We start from the raw sequence: 18,414 nt of genomic DNA on the forward strand, positions 1-18,414 counted from the left end.
TATCTGTTTTTCGGCTGCTATGAGCACAGTTAGTCACAGGGTTTTATATTCCTCTATTTAACTGCCTGTGAAGTTAATAGGCAAATGCAATGCTGGAGTTGAGCTGGTTCAACTCTGAACTCAATATACAGCTTCTAAAGAAAGGAGCAGTTGTCGCCTCTAAGACTGCAAAAAATCCAATTAAGTATCACTTTCCCCTGCTGTTAGACAGACTTAGACCCTGGGAGTAATGTGAATAACACCACATGAGCATCCAGGACAATCACCATGCCCCTTTTATTGAAATCACACCCCAGCCAGCAATTAAACAAAAAATGCAAGAATTTTAATGCAACCCTCTGGCTTTTAGTTGTCAAACAAAATACTATGAGAGGCAGGGGGTGATGAGGGCCAGATAATAAATTTAGAAAGAAAAATGTACCATTATTCTGTTTTCTTTTTCAAAGACGAAGCATTCAAGGTCAGCAAAATAGATTACACAGATATTTTCCCAAAAGATGTGTCTTTTGGGATCTGCTGCCCCAGCCTATGTGCCCCTCCACGTGTTCTCCACTGTAATTAAGATATATGTGCTTTTCTGGGTTTTGGGAGTTGCTGACGGACAGCTCAGCTGCTAACAAAGTGTAAATCGCCAAAGGCAGATGCTCAATGTTAGAAGGTGCCCCAGGCAATGCCAGGCAGTGCAGCTACACCTGGGACCTAGGCAGACTATAAAGCAAGGTGTTAAACAGTTTCAAGACACATAAAAACTGGCATTTGACTTTAGATTGCTGTCTTTCCTCTAAAAGATGGAGATGAAAGGGTATTCCCAAGACTGAGCAGTTTCAACTGGTTCATGCCACTTGCCCCTCCAGTCCTAACAGTCAAACTCCCAAACCTCATCTGGGAACTCTTTCCTCCTCAGACTGACTCTGGATGGGCCTGGTTCTGTTTCTGCTCCAAAGCATGAGCCTAACTCCTCACGTTGTAAGTAAAAGAAGACAAGGTGGCTGTGATGAGCTGAATTATGCTGCCCCCAAATTTATATGTTGAAGCCCTAACCCCAGTACATCAGAATGTGACTGTATTTAGAGGCAGGGCCTTTAAAGAAGTGATTACATTAAAGTGAGGCCATTAGAGTGGGCCCGAATCCTATCTGACTGGTGTTCTTATAAGAAAAGGAGATTTGGACACATAAAAGACACCAGGGATCCATGAACACAGAGGAAAAGCCATTTGAGGACACAACGAGAAGACCACCACCTGAAGCCAAGGAGAGAGGCGTCAGGAGAAACCAAACCTTGTCATTTGTCGATACCTTGAACTTGGACTTCCAGCCTCCACAACTGTGAGAAAATTAATTTCTGCTGTTTAATCCATCCAGTTTGTGGTGTTTTATTATGGTAGCCCTAGAAAACTAATACAGTAGCCCTCAATTGACGCAATGGAACCTTGTATTGACATGCAAATAAGAGAATAGTCTTTTTTGTTGTCAAGGAAGACTGAGTGAGTGAGTCCTCTCTATCTGGCCACTCTGTACTATGCAGACAGCATTGAGCTCTGGCACCTAAACCAAGGAGCAACTTCAAGAGTATTGAATATCAGCTGTGAGGAGAGCTGATATTCCCACAGTGACCTCTAGAGCCACACCTGCTCATAAATATAGTAAGGAACCCCAGCCAGCCTTGGAAAGTGTTCCTGGGTGTCTGCTAGACCTTGAAGGATTCAAATTCAATTATGAAAGTGACAGCTATTTCACAGACTAGGGCAATGCTTCTTTTGGGCTACTGGGGGGCTGGGGAAGTATCCCATAATCCTCCTCTCATCAATGGTTAAAAGTGATGTATAGCTAATTGTTTCTGAGAACTTGAAGGTGAAGTGCCCTCAGAAGAGTCTGTTGACATTCCTGGAAGTCAAGAACAGCTGGGGGAGTGGGCGGCTGCAGCCCAGTGCTGTGAGGACTGGCCCTCAGCACACACATGACCAGGGGTCCTGAAGAAGGAATCTCTTGGAGACCTGTTGCACACAAGTCCATCCAGACCCTGCCTCCAGAAGGGGTCCCTCATTTCAGACCCTAAAGTCACTTCTGAAACACTACACATTTCTTACAGAACTTTATTATCTTGTAGGACAAAGCCACAAGTGATGAGGTGTCATGTGACTCAAACTTGCCTCTATTTATCGACCAGAAAATATCCACCAGTCAGATGTAAGTTCTCATGGCCTCTGCTCCGGTGCTGGAGTGGGGACGGGGGTAAATGGTGGGTGGGGATGGGGGCTTGTCCTATACCAGCCTGAATGAGGCCCACACAGCTCACCAGAGTCATTATCATATTTAATATCCCAAAGTATTGCTTCATCAAATTTGCACAAAAGCTCCCTGACTTCCCAGAATGAATTTCTTTGGTGCTACAAGTCACAAGAATTCACCAGGTTCACAGCTGGGCCAACTTCCTGCCACTGACAGTCCTGGGGGGTCTCTTATGTGAGCTACCTAGTCCACTTGTCAAGTGACTTCTTTAAAGAATTTCCACTGCTTAGAGTTTTCTACATTAAATTATATTAAAACATAAGCTGGCCTCATTTTGTTCTATAATTTCTCTCCTCACTTTTCCTTGGATTTCCACTACAGCGTTAAATAGTATTATTCTTAGTTTTGATCAATCTTCAATTTTCTACAACTATACTTCAATAAAATTAATTTTCTTTAATTAAAAACATTTTTTTAATTAAAAAAATCTTCAATTTGTCATCATGTCTAAACTTTATTTTTCAGTTTCTGGATTCCACATTATTGGCAAAATGAGATAAGAGTAAATTTTCCTCCTTAGACAAGAGGAAAATGAACCTTTGAATATACTGAAGAGGCCCTATTTGAAGGATCCTTGAAGATTATCTTAAAGGTCATTTTGTGCTATGCATATTCACACACACACACACACACACACACACACACGTATATGTGCTCCATTTGCCAACTTTGAAAGTGGCTTCTCCATATACAAGTTTTCCTTAGAGTTCTACAAGGAACCCCCTTATAGTATTTTTCTGTGTGGAAAAGTGCTTTCTTCTTTAGCCTTCTTGGAAATCAGTTCTTCTCAGAACACTTAACTTGGGTAGACCTAAATTCTTTGAAACACTTTTCTACTGGTTCATATTTCTTTTTGATTCAAGTTCCCTTTGCCTGCTGATTCTCCACTGCTTTACAGTTCCATCATTACTGTCATAGAGTATGGCAGCAGCAAAGAAAGCAATATCTCTGCCAACTATCACACTAATGTATCTCATCACCTACTTGATTGGATTTACTCTTATCTCATTTCCCAAGCATCCTGACAAATCCTTCTCTGAGTTGAATGGCTTTTCCTAGCAGATATGTCGACGACACTCGGCTTCTAAGAATCTCTGTCCCTTGTTCTCCCCAGTAAGCCATCTTTCTTCTCAGACAAAGGTGCGTCATCCAATACATACCTTGTCAGTGCAACTAGACATGTATTTATAATTTTTTTCCTGGACTTTATCATGTTAGTAGGAGCAACTATCCTATCTATCTGAAATATGCAAAATCTTTGCTCTGCTTTTCCTAAGCATTTCCACATTGCGATAACTGAGGTAAATAGTAAGATTTATCTCACTTGAGCATTACAAAAAAGCCAATAGGAGAAATACTATTATGATCATTCTGTATTAAGTAACTGAGGACTCAAAAAAGGGAATTCACTTTCCCAGGGTAGTGAAGCCACAATCCTAACCCAGGCAGTGGTACCTGCCAGCATTCTTTACTTCTGGTTTGAATACTATGACTGGGGAGGGCGGGACGCTTAAGTGATCACATCAACCAACTATTGATATAAGCTTAGGGACTGTCCAAACACCCAACACAACATCCATCAAGGTGACTCAAGGGAAACGTGACTGGGTGGTAACTGGACAAAGAAACTGAAACTCAGTAATTGCATTGTGCTTTGTGAAGAAAGAATATGCTGACAAAAAGAGGGGTGTTACATCTGCTTGTTATCTGTAGAAAGAATTCTAATATAAAACATCATCACTATGTAGCCAGTGCTATCCGGAGGAGAGACTGCCCAGGCCTAGATCCACGAAGGTTTATGAACACCAGTAAGGCAATGCAGATGTCACAGTGGAAGTGGGTGCAGGCGGATGCTTCCAGACTGGCCTGGGCACTCTTCACACCAGACCTGATCACCCCAGCAACACCCCAGAGACAGGGAGGGCTGCTCCTGGAGGAGTGAAATCCTCCTCAGGAAACCACGGCCAGGAGTTGGGTGAGTAACCCAGGTGCTGGGGAAAGCATTTGGCATATATTTTCTCATTTAGTCATTTCAACAACCCTATGAAGTATTGTTATCCCCAAATTGGGGTGTACTTACCTAAGTTCAAATAGAAAGGAAATGGCTTTAACTGTACTTGAGGTAAGTGTACTGACTTTTTTGGGATGGTTTTGTGTGTGTGTGGTGGGTGTGTGTGTGTGTGTGTGTGTGTGTGTGTGTGTGTACACAGGCAAAGAAATAGGGAATCCTGTGTGCCCAAATCTGTTTGTTTGAGAGAATTCTGCAGTATTCAAGAAACACAGCCCAGGACTCCAGGCTCATTTCCACAGGGAATCAACATGAGACTTAATCTCCAGAAGAAGCCACAGAAGTTCACGTTCCACAAACAAGATACTTAGAAAGGCCAACTTACTGGCATAGCCCTTGAGCTGATCGAGAGCTTTCTTTAGATAACTTGGGAAGTTTTAAAAAGGCTGAGGTCTTCCCAGCACCCCCTGAGATTCTAATTTAATTGGTCCAGGGTATGGCCAGAGCAGGCGGGATGTTTTAAAGCTCCCCAGTGGTTCTAACGTGCAGCCGTGGGTGAGAAACACAAGGAGTCTTTCAGATTCCTTCACCAAGGACAAGACTGGCCTCCAGAAACTGAGAGGGAATGTCTCGGTCACAGGACTCCAGCAGCTGAAATGGGAGAGAATGGGATGGGGCAGGGAGCTAATCTGGTCAAGAATAAAAGGTTCATAGCCCAGAGCTCTCATTTTCCTTCCTTCCAAAAATCTTAACAAGTGTGGCAAGAAATGTTGATTAAGCAGAGATATTGTTTGCCTATCAAACTGACAATGTTGTATGATACTACCCATTGGCACTGGTGAGAATACAGTGGTGAGGGCTCCCTCATTTATTTCAGGTTGAAGTCAAACTCTACAGTCTTTACGGAAGGAGACTTGCCAATATGTGTCAAGAGCTTTAACAATGCCTGCAGCCTTAATACATGCATAAAAGAGAGGTATGGAAGGACATGCACCAAATTAGTGATTTTCTCTGGGTTTTAGGATTTCAGGTGAATTACATTTCCTTCTGTTTTCATATGTTTTCTGTCTTTTACATAATGAGCATAATGAGATTTGGGGGAGAAATATGAAAGGTAAAAATAATGTTTTATTAAGTTTTGCATCTTTGATATGACTTTTATACTCAGGTATTTCCCACCACTTCTTCCCCACAATTCCAGTTTTGTTTCTTTGGGGTCATAAGTCATATGCTGACAGACATAACTGCAAATGGGTCTCTGTAGAATTGAGCACGGAGCCCTGGGATCTGTTTCTCAAATACTTCAGGATTCTCTCAAACAAACAGATTTGGGTGCACAGGATTCTCCATTTCTCTGCCTACAGATACATATAAAAAAATTTTTAGGGCTTCCCTGGTGGCGCAGTGGTTGAGAATCCGCCTGCCAATGCAGGGGTCATGGGTTTGAGCTCTGGTCCGGGAAGATCCCACATGCCACGGAGCAACTAAGCCCGTGGGCCACAACTACTGAGCCTGTGCTCTAGAGCCCGTGAACCACAACAACTGAGCCCACGTGCCACAAATACTGAAGCCCGCGTGCCTAGAGTCCATGCTCCACAACAAGAGAAGCCCCCGCTCACCGCAACTAGAGAAAACCTGCACATAGTAACAAACGCCCAACGCAGCCAAAAATGAATAAATAAATAAATAAATTTATTTTAAAAAAAAATTTTTTTAAAAAGCACATTTGAAATGTCTTTTTCAGTAGGATTGCTTCATTATGAAGCCCAAACATTCAGTAAGCATATGGATTCTGGAGTCAGGAGTCTTGTTGGAATCCAAGCACTGTGGGCAAATTTATATCTCTTTGCCTCACTTTGCTAAAGTATAAAGTGGGGTTGAGAAGAAAAGCTATCCCAGGGGACAGAGATGATTTTTCATTGAGTTTAGTGAGTTTCAGCCCTATTCTTCCGCTTGAGAACCGTGTGACCTGGAACACGCCTCAGCCTCTCTGCGCTTTGGATTCCTCATCAGTCAAAGTGGGATGGTAATAACAAACCTGCCCTTCTCACCTCAGTGCGAGCACCAACTGAAACAGTGTATAACAACTCTAAAGGACTGTGCAAATGTCATTTGGTATTTTTACAAAAGTTTTTATTTCATTCTGTTACATCTGTTCCGTTCACCCCCCATGACTGTATGGGAGCCAAGAACAGGATTGCGCTGTTTGCACTTTTAGGAAAGCAAAGAGGCCCAGAGCCCTCAACTCCCCTCATCACTGTCAAAACAAAGGAGTGACTTTGGCAGCATTTCAACCCCATGATGTGTGTCGAGCCCCAGGAACCTGGCAAGGCACAGCCGTCCAGTCACACCCCTGAGGTGACTGCTCAACTTTGTGGACTGTAAATAAAAACTCACACAGTTCTGCCAGAGAAGCCATGCTGCCATCGTAGGCATGGATGTAACTCCGTGCAACACTTGAGATTTTCTAAATGTCACATTTCTACAGCTCTCTAAATCAACTGTAAACTGCTCTGAACACTCACCCCTGGGTGCTGGCAGGAATTCAATCTCGGTCCTAATAGCCATGCCCTACTCCGCTCTCTGGGAGTGTACGAGATGCTCTGGCTAGCAGGGCACCCAGTGCAAAGGTTGCAGCCTCAGTCCAAGGCAGCTTCTGCTCCCTGAAGCTGTGGTCAAGCCCTAACCCTGCAGCTTTGTGCCGGATTCTTTTCTGTGTAGACTCAGGGAGACTCCTGACCTGGGTTTTTTGGAACATAAGACCACAGACTCAGTACTGTAAACAAACTTTATCTTTTTCTAAAAGTGGCTGTGCAAGAAGGCAAGAAGATCAGAAGCCAACACAATAGAGGCTGGGCAACCTACCATACCCAGTTCCTTAATAGAGCAAAATGATAGACTTTCTCTTCCATCCTGGTACCAAGCTAATATCTGCTGAAGAACTGCTCTGTGGTGGGCAGAGAAGGGTCTGGGCTGCTCAGGTGAGATGAAGGTCACATGATAGCCAGAGGAGGGAAGGAGGTGTCTTCTGGTCATACCTCAGCCACCTACAGGAGGGCTTGTTGTCAGAGGTAATAGCATGCATTTGAAAGAGCACACAGTATTTGTCCAGTAAGATGTCTGGGATCCACCATTTTATTGAGGCTAACATTATCTCTATCAGTTAATGTAACATAACATTTTGTCTATTCAGGGAGTTTGGCAAATAAAAATCCTCTAATGGCCAGTTCCTGACAGTAAACTTCATAATGTTTCTCCAGGTTCAAGAGAGTATAATTAAGTTTTTCCAAAATAGAGATTTAAGTTATGTTCTGGCTTCCTGTTTCCGTGACTTGCTTTCCCACCAGCCATCTTCCCCAAGCTACTACAGATCAGACTGTGTTATTCTCCTACTTAAAACCTGCCAATGGCCTTCCATATGGTTAAAATAAAACCCAAATCCTTTCCATGAGGGGGTCTCTGTTAACTTGCTGAGTTTATCTCCTTTTGTTCTCTTTCCCCCAACCCCATTCACTTTGTTCAGACACTCCAGCCTCCTTGCTGTTCCTACAATACCCAGGCATATGCTGCCTTAGGGCCTTTGGACTTGCTGTTCCCTTTGCTTAGAATGTTCTTCCCCCAGCTATCTGTGTGGTTTCTACTTTACTTCAATTAGGTCTTCAATCAAACGTCACTTTCTCAGTGAAGACTTTCCTCACCACACTTTTTAAAATATCAACAAACCAACACACACACACACACACACACACACATACACACACACACACCCCATGTACTTCCTAACCCCCTTCCACCCTTTATTTTTCTGCAAGGTATTCATCACTGACTGACATACTATATATTTTACTTATTAATCTTTTTTATTGTCTATTTTGTTTACTATTGTATCCTCAGTACCTAGCATACGGTAGGTGCTTAATGAATATTTATTGAATGAATGAATGACTTCATGTGACTGCCTCCTCATCATTCAGGTCTTAATTCAAATGTCACTTCCTCTAAGAGGTCTTGCCAACCACACCCAACATACCCAAATACACAATTTTATATTATTTTTAGCACTTAATACCTGGATTATCTTATTTGTTTGCTTATAGATTTATCGTCTGCATCCCACCCTAGAATGGAAGCTTCCTGAGGATAGAGTTCCTGCCTATCTTGTTTACAACTATATCCTTGGCACCCAGAATAATTCTGGGCATGTTAGAATGTTCAATAAATAAAAGATGAATGAATGAATGGCCAAAGCGAAAGACCTGAGTGGCAGAACAAACTGACCTTCTGAATGAAGTTGTTGGATATAAACTAATACATTTTTAGGGGAACTAAATTGCCCAGTCACATTTCAGTTATATTCATAGTGAATTTACATATTAGGAAACTGAAGGTTCCCCCTCCATGGGCTCCATTCTGTGAAAAAGTAAATTTCAGTAATTGGACTAGATATGGAATGACAGGCTCTTCTGGTCTAAACAAAACTTTAAAAACCCTCATGGATCTAATATCCTAGCAAAGAAGATGGACAGTAAATAAATAATCACATGTGTGGTGAATATTTGCATGGGGCTTATAAACATATAGAGTTCAACTGGGTTGGGAGGCAGGTATGGTTGTGGAAGACATCCCTTTGAAAGAGATATTTTAAATATTTGTGCTGAGATTTTAAGTGGCTGGTAGAGGGGGATCGTGGAAGAAGATTGGGGAAAGACCATTGCCAGCATAGGGGGACAGCATGCACAGCCCTTTGATGGGACAGAGCCATCCATGTTGGATTCAGAAGGCAGCAGGTACATCAGGAGATGTAGACAGAGCCAGGTCATGCAGGGCCTTGTCAGTTATGACAAGGATTTGGGATGTTGCCCTATGTGCAATGGGAAACCTCTGGAAGTATTTAAATAGGGGAATGTCATTAAAAGATCATCTACCTGTAAGAGAGATTGAGAATGGATGGGAAGAGGGTGACACTGAGGTCAGCAGACCAGTTGGGAGGCTGAGGCAATGATCTAGGAACAGGGCAACCCTGGACCAAGGTCGTAGCAGTAGGATGGAGAGAAATGGGGAGATTCAAGAGATATTTCAGAAGAAGAGTGAACAGAACTTGGTGACTGACAGATGATAAAAGGTAAATAGAACAAAGGGGCAAAGAAGACTTGACATTTCTTCCTTGTCAATATGGTGGATGTTGTAATTTACTAAGATCAAGATAATGGGAGAAAAATCAGATTTGAGGAAACATACATAAACTCAATTTGGGCCAACTTTGTAAGGCATCCAAGTGGAGAAGCCAAATAAGTAGTTGGATAAACAAGGCTGGAGCTCAGATAAAAGTCTGGGCTCTGTTGTCTCCTAAATGGCAATATTAAGATTAATAGACTCTAGAAGATTCTAAGAGCCAGTATTAATCCAACAATCAGCAGTATGACCTAGCTCATGATAAGAAGTGCCTTAAGATATCCTAAAAGCAGAGAGGCTTAAGGTCCTTAACAGGCCTTCCCATGTGCCTAATGACAGCCAGGCAATGATCTATCATGGGCTCTCTAACAGTAGAGATAATGCATTATCAAACCAAAGATCCACAGGTCATTGTGGAATTGAATTACAGCAGCTTCTGTTTATTGAACCAATACTATGTGATAAGCCCTACGCATTTGCAATCTGGAGATGATCATTGTTAATAGATTTGATACAGGCCTCACTTGGTGTTACCTATCTTGTTGTTATACATGTTCTCAGTCAATCCTAAAGACTACTCTATGAGATAGTCATGATGATTGTGCCTATTTTACACACAAAGAAACTAAGTTTCAGAAGAGTGAAGGACTCAATCAAGATCATTCAACAAGGGAATGCAAATGCCAAGATGAAAAATCAGACTTGTCTGATCCCAAAGCCTGTATCCTAATTCAGGCAACTAGTTTCCTGAAGGTAAACTTAACAGATGGTCTTTTTCCTTCTCTGAGGCTTAGGAAACAATTTCTAAGGCCAAAGAACTAAACTCTTTGTTAAGCCTCTGATTATCCTGTCCACACTGTCATTTTCATACTGAGAAATGGGGCCTGGAAAGATGCCATTAGCAGTAAAAGGTCTACTTTACAGTTACAGGACAGAATTGCCAAAAATCAAAGCTCCCCAGCCCACTACAGCATATTGTCCTATGGAGCCCAGGGCCCAAAACCAGTCTTGTTTTTCAGACCCTCCCACACCTAGAGGCACTGTAAACTGACAGATGCAGCAGTGGGAAAGAGTGTCACTTCCTTGATAGGTAACCTTGGGCAAGTGACTTAAACTACTTTTCTCATGTGCTCAATGGGGCTGATAGTGGTATTACTTCCTATCAATAATGGCTAACCATTACATAAGGCTTAACACAGACCAGGCGCTGCTCTCAGCATCTTACATGTATTAACTCATTTAATCCTTTCCACAGTCCCACGGGAGAGGCTGAGGAGGACCTGTTATTCTCCCCACATTATGGAAGAGTAAATGAGGCTCAGAGAGTTTAGTAACCTGCCCAAGTTCACACAACTAGTAACAACAGAACTAAGACCTGAACCCAAGCAATCGGAGACTGTCTCACTACCAAACCGTACAACAGCATTTCTGGCACAGTACCTGGTGTGCTTAGTTAATTCTATGCCATTATTTTCATTGTAATAATCACCATCATCATCATTTAAAAACTAAAGCAGAAGATAGCATTTAAAACTGAGGCATATAGCAGCACAACTCCAAAGAGCAGACATCCAACCTTTTTAGAATTGTCTTATAAAAAAAGAAACGCTATTTGCAAGCCAGGATCTTAAAACCCATCTGAGAGGGATGGCACTTTTTTAAGCATCCCATTTACGCAAGCAGTTCGATAAATGCCAAGGGAGCTGAATAGCACTGCAGACCAACCACTGAGGGAATTCCCCCATAAAAGCTCCCAAAGCCATTTGGAACACAGTCAGCAGGGGGTGGTCAGTGCACTCATCCTTGCCATCTCTGCCTCCCTACCTGGCAAGCTTGAGAAATTGCCACATCCTTTTTAGAAATAAGAAGAAGAAAATAAAACTAATTAGAAAAGTCTGACATTGCGATGAAAAGCCTGCTTTTAATGCTAAACTCCATCAGAAGCAGTGAGAAGGACTGTGAGGTTGTGAGTGGAGGCTTTGAGACTCTTCCCACAGTGGGCTCCTCCTCAAAACCTAATGACACCATGTCAGAGGGGCCTTGTCAACAATCCCATTTAAAGCAGGGGTCCCCACTCACCCTATTTTTCTCCGTCGTTCAAAGCAATCCCTAATTATCTCATGTAGCTTGTTTGTTTCTTATCACACACATCGCTGTAGAAAAACACATATTCTCAGCACCTATTAGATGTTCAATAAGTATTTGTTGGATAAAAGAGATAGAAATTCCAGTCTCTATTCACATCTCATCTCCGAAAAACATTTAGGGGTGTCTAAATGTACAATTAACAGCAATCACTACAAAAATTCCCTTTCCTCTCCTACACTCTAGCAGTGCTAATAGAAATATACTGCTAGCCACCTATGTAATTTTAAATTTTCTAGCAGCCACACTTTAAAAAGTAAAAGGAATCAAGCAAAAATAACTTTAATAATGTATTTTATTTAACCAACCTAATATACCCAAAATATTACCAACATATAACAAATATTTATGTTATTAATGAGATCTTCTACAGTCTTTTGTTGTTGTTGTTGTTACTAAGTCTTCAAAATCCAACGTATGTGTTATCTTCATGGCACATCTCAGCTTGGGCTACCCACATTTCAAGTGCTGACATGTGACCAGTGGCCACCATATTGGACAGTGCAACTCTAGCACCTTAAAACTCTCAAGAGACCCTCTCTCTCTACTATCTCAGGAAAGCTCTCTCCCTCTCTGCATTTGCTGTTCTCTCCTCCTGGAACTTTCATTCCTTCCCCAATAGGTACTTTCTCATTGCTCACATCACCAACCTGCATCATTTATTACCTGTTGTTTAATAGCTGTCACTCTCCATTAGAACATGATCCTTGTGAGGCAAGGATCTTATTATATCCCCAGAGCCTAGCACACTCCCTTGCATATCCTAGTCCCCCAATGAGTATTTGTGAATGAATGAAAGCAGGAATGAATGAATGAACAAATGAATCCATTAGATCCCATCCCTTCCCTCCTTTGCACCAAGCTACACTACAGGACACAGACCCACCCTACTCTAGCACTCCCATAGTGTGAATCATGTTTTTGTGCAGGGTCTTAATTATTTTGGGGGCCATGAACCCTTTGGTAGTCTGTGACACCCCTGGATACATTCTCAAAATAATGTTTTCAAGTGCATAAAGTAAAATTCACAGAATTACAAAGAAAACTAATTATATGTAACTACATTTGGCAAATTTTTCTGAAAATTGTATATGGTAATATAGCACTTTTTAATAACGCACTAAATAACAAGATATAACAGCGAGTCTAATAATTTCCCTGATTTTGAAGTAGTCCTAAGCGTACATGCTATTGAGAGATCTGTCAAACTATAATGTGATGTGAAAATATTTATAATTCTTATGGGTAACAATGTCTAATATTACTCTATTCCTAATTGAAGGAAATGCTACATTTCAATTAGAAGTTAGGGGAAATAAAGATGAATTTTCCTTCCCATCCAAGTTCACAGACCCTGAATTCTATTCACTTCTTGGCATCTATGAACCCCAAGAGCCTCTGTTTTAGTGTGAGAATTCATCTCCTCAGCTTTGTCCTTCTTTTCATTAGAGTGAAGGATTTGAGAAGATAATTACAAAAAGCTTCAGTGCTCCTTTTCCACTGCAGTCTGGGGGTAGCGGGGTGGAGAATGAGGGGTGGGGCGGGGGTTGATGCATTAAAATATAGGTATTCTGAAAAAAAAAAAAAAAAAAAGGGACTTCCCTGGCGGTCCAGCGGTTAAGACTCCGCACTTCCACTGCAGGGGGTGCATGTTCGATCCCTGGTAGGGGAACTAAAATTCCCACATGTCACGTGGTACAGCTAAAAATTATCTACCTATATGTATATATAGATACAGAAATTCTGTCCAAGCATCATACACACTAGTCAGAAGCGTGAACATTAGACTCACACTAGCCTGGCTCTGCCACTGCCTAACTTTGTGACCAAAGGCAAATATCAGCCTCTTTGAACCTCAGGGCTTCACCTGTAAGAGGAGGTAAGATTTTCTACTCACAGGATGGGCAGCAAGATGAAATACGATAATGAACTTACTTACTAAAAGCCAGGCACCGCATGTGCACTCAGTGAATATTTCCTGCAGTGTTGTTGCTATTTCTATTGGCCCATGTCTGTCTTACCCCCTTTCTCTAATAAGACCTCCAGTGCCCAGCAGGCCCTCCACCCTCAGTTTCCTGAAGTTATCTAATTGGCACCACTGGCCATCTTTGCTCTGCACTCAGGTCAGGCTCCTTCATTAGTTCCTGTCAGGCTGTGTGCTCTGATGGAAAGGGATTGGAATTATCCAGGTCTGAACTGGCATCCTCGAGGTCTATAGATAGGTGATGTTGGTCAAGTTACATTATCCTTCTAGGCCTCACATTAACATGGTAGGTAATAGGTCCCCCTCACAGAGCCATAATGAGGATTAAGTGAACACAGTTTCATTTAATAAATGTTAGTTGTCTTTTCTTGGTCAGTTTTTCAAGTGGAAATTAATTCAATGAGGGGCACTCAGAGCAAAAGTTGTTGAAAAACGGAAGTAGAATGAGAAAATAGGCTTTGCCACAAAAAGTTCATTTCATGTTCAACTCTATTTTTTTTTTTCAGGACTTTAAGCTTTCCCAGCCACAAGCATCCAGCTAAACACCTACATTAGAAAAAATAACGTTCCCCAACAAGAAAATAAGAAGCCCTCTATCCCTACCCCAACTATCATAATTGGCCCCCATCATGAGGGCCAGATTGTGCAGCTGGTAAGTGGAAGTGACTTTGCTTTAGGGGAAAAACAGGGAGCTCAGATTGCGCTAAAGTGTGATCAGGAGCTTCCCACGAGGAATGTGACCCACTCCGAGCTGTCCTGTAACCCAGGGATTTTTTAATGATGTCCATGTAGAAGACGGGAGAGTATAAATAGAGGCTGGTTTTCAGGGGCCAATCTCAGTACTGTAAGCATTCCCCAACTATAACCACCGCCTCCCCACCTCCCCCCAACCCCAAAGTGTTGGGAGAAACAATGCATTCTCCAGACAGGTGTGGGCTTGGAGTCAGATAGGCCTGGATTTATGTCCCAGCTCAGTCACTCACCACCTGGACAGACTTCAACAAAGTAATTTTTTTCTAAGCCTCAATTTTCCTTAACCATAAATCAGAGAAAATACTACAATTGTGGAGATACTACAAGGACTAGAGATTCTATGGATAAAGGACCTGGCATACAGTAGGTACTTGGTAAACGGCAAATATTAGTATATAGTATGAACCACAAGAGTTGAAAAGAGGAGTACAGTGTCTAAAAATAGAGAAGGTGAGGGAAATCAAGGTACAAGAAAGGGAAGCAGGAAATCAAAATGAGAGACCTGATTGCTGAAGGAATTTCAGCTTTTTCACTGTTGCTGTGAAATAAATGATAATGTAGGGATGATTAGAAGGTAATTTTACGTACTACAAAAACGACTTATTCATGAGCATAGCACAGAGCAAGAGATGAGAAGTGACGCGCACAGGAGGTCAATTACAGATCTCGTTCCCAGCGTGTGAACAGGTCTATTGTCACAAGTCACACCTCACAACGGGCCAGTCCCAGCCCTCCCTGTGCACATCCTTGCTCACCAAGAGGCTTGGAAGGGTAAGTCCCCCCATTTCACAAAGTGATGACAACAATTAAAATAGCAGAAAAAAATGACTGAATTGTCACTATTTCTTTGGTGACCAGGTTATTTTTAGCTTTCCAATTTCCTTTCCTTGACTTTGGGATCCTTGTAAGCAGTGACAGTCTAAAGCACTAAGCACACATGAAATTCATTAATTGTTCAATATTTAACTCCATTTCCAAGTTCTCTTTTCCCTTGGAGATATAAATAGGAAGGCCAGTGACGAATGGTAAAGAAGAGGCTTGATTTTGCTTTCATACTCCAACCAGAGTCCCAGGAAGCTCTGTTCTCAATGAGTAATATTTCTTCTTTCTTCTTTTTTTGCCTACTCCCTGCATCTTCTCCCTCCTTCCGCTCATACTACCTACTCTCCTCCCAAGACAGCTATGTCACCTATCAGGATTCTGTGAAAAAGAGTTAGGCCTAGGACTCACAGACACAAAAAAGGAAGATAGAGAAGTGACATCAGCTCTTACCGTGTGCAGGGCATCATCCTAGATGCTGGGGAAAAAGACACTGATGGCCTACCAGACACTTACAACCTACTTATTCTACACAACTAAGTCAAAAGTCCTTGATTAACGGAACACAAGGCCCCCAAAATTCCACCCCCAACCCTCACTTCCAGCCCCATCTTTCACCCCTTCTGCTACCACAATGCAGCCTAGAACGCAGAACTAACGCCAGGTCCTGGTGCTTTACATGGAGCTGTGATACATCTGAAAATGTGGGACAAAGATGAATTTGAATCCAGCACTACCATTTAACTATGCGACTTAGGCAAATTTCTTAACTTCTCTGGACCTCAGTTTCCTTATTTGTAAAATGTAGACGATAATACCTTTTTCATAGGATCACACGAAGATTAAATGAGATGACACATGGCAAGTGCCTGATGTGTGAACGACAGAAAATTCCCACTAGATGCCCATCTCTCCCCGACTAGGTTAGATGTGGGTAGAAACAAGGGAGGAAGAAGGAAGCTCCCTGTTAAAAAACTTTTTTCTCCCATATTAATATACCAATAAGAGATTCTGTTGTATCAACAATCTTATTATAAATGCAAGTCACCTCTGTGTGCATTAAGCTTATCAATTCTCACCTTCATATAAACTATTTAAATCAGACCAGTACCTTCCAGAGTTTGAGGTTTCAGTATTGTGATTTCGATGTGGAGGAGCAAGGTTATTTTAAAAACCTTTTTAGGAAGGAAGCAGATGGCAAGGAAAAACTTTGGACATTCAGAACACAGCAACTGGGTGGCTGAAGGTCAGGGTTGGGATAGGGGAAAGGAAAACATAAGAATAAAAGAGAGTAGGACAAGGATCCTGAAAGGGAAGCAGAAGGCCATTACATACACACTTGTCCCACTTTATCATTGTGCCTTTGGCTCTGGTGGCAGCTGGAATGTCATTGACAATCACCCAGCCTGCTGCCTTTGGCATACTGTCAGTGGATTGAGACATCAAGATGCATTTGTCAGGCTGCCTTGTCAGCTTGCCCCAGTTCAGCCAGACTTCTTAGTAGAGGCTCTTTCCGTTCCAATCCAGCACAGGTAGCTCCCACAAAAAACCCTTCCCTACTGCGATGACAAAGAAAGTATAGAAAGAGAAATGAGGGAAAGGATGGAGAAAGATGACCTGCATCGTACAATACTTCCAAACCAAAGGACTGCAAGAAATTATCCCTCACCATTGCGCACGTTCTCCTTAACAACTTGGATGTATATGCCATTTCATATGATTTCAAACCATTTGATTTTCATAACAGTTGTGTGAACAGATTGTAAGCAGAGCAGGTAGGACTATCCCCATTTAAAATAATGAGGAGACCATGGTCTAAAATTGTTGGCCCTTTCTCAAATTCCAGCTGCTTGTTAGGAAACAGGCCACTTTAAGACCAAAATCTCTTGACTCTACATTCCAAGATAATGAGTCAGGACTCAAATTTTACACTAGGCCTTTAAATCACTATCACAGCAACCGGAGTGGGATGTCTCCACCATGTGAGGCTGTAGACAGGATGGAAAAGCTGCAAGTTTCAAACCCTGCCTCTGCCAGTGACCATTCATAAGAATTTTAAGACCTTCACCTATGTGGTCCTTGATTTTCTCATCTGTCAAATGAAGTGGGTGTGGACAATCTTCTACCCCTAAAGTATACGTACGCTAAATACTTTCATCTATTTCACAATTGTACCTCTGCACAGTCTCCTTCGCCAATCATATTCAATACCCTATCAAATGTTCTGAGACTCTGCAAGACCTAAAATGACCTTAAAAATAGGCAGCATTGCCGCAAATCCACAGTGACGCCCATCTTCAGTGTGAGCCCCATTCAGGGCTCTGTCCTGCAGCCACCACCCACCGCCACCCCTAAAGGGCAAAGTGCCCCTTGGCTACCTTCAGCCCTAGGACCAGGACTGCAGGTACCAGCAGCATGGGTCAAACACAGAGAAGAGACCCTGGCAGTGAGCTCAGGACCTCTAGGGGCAGGGAATTTGGGGTCTCAGATACTACAACAAGGTCTAGAAAAGGGGCACGCTCTAGGTGGGCACATCCATTTATACCTTCAGGGAGAAAAGTTGCAAGAGGGTCAGAGTGGGGCCTCTAAAGGATAGGCCCAGGGCAGCAGCCCAATAGCTCAGGTCTAAGGGCAGTTTTGCCCATGGTTATTTGTCCTTCTCCACCTCCAAGTATCTGCTCCCAGTTCCTGTTGCTGGCAAAGCCTATTCATTAAGACTTCCTCACCTGTAATATAGATAAAGATAAAGAAGGCACATGTCCTATTTTAATGATTCCCAACCTTGTTTTCATGAGAATTCTTTCATTATCTTGAAAGGAAAGGCAGGAATTCTCAAAAATCGTTTTACCACAATTAAAATTAATCTTAACTTAAAAGACAGAATGCTTATTCACAGTCACCAAAAGGTGGAAATGACCCAAATGGCTACCAACACATGAATGGATAAATAAAATGTGGTTTATGAATACAGTGGAATATTATTAAGCTACAAAAAGAATGAAATTCTGATACATGCTACAACATGGATGAATCTTGAGGACATTATGCTAAGTGAGGTAAGTCAGACACAAAAGGACAAATATTGTATGATTCCACTTATATTAGGTACCTACAATAAGCAAATTCATAGAGATAAAAGTAGAATAGTGGTTACCAGGGGTTAGGAGGAGAGGGAATGGAAAGTTATCGTTCAACGGGCAGAAAGTTTCTGCTTGGAATTATGAAAAAGTTCTAGAAATGGAA

Source organism: Balaenoptera ricei, chromosome 9 (assembly GCF_028023285.1).
Source record: "Balaenoptera ricei isolate mBalRic1 chromosome 9, mBalRic1.hap2, whole genome shotgun sequence".
Classification (NCBI taxonomy): Eukaryota; Metazoa; Chordata; class Mammalia; order Artiodactyla; family Balaenopteridae; genus Balaenoptera; species Balaenoptera ricei.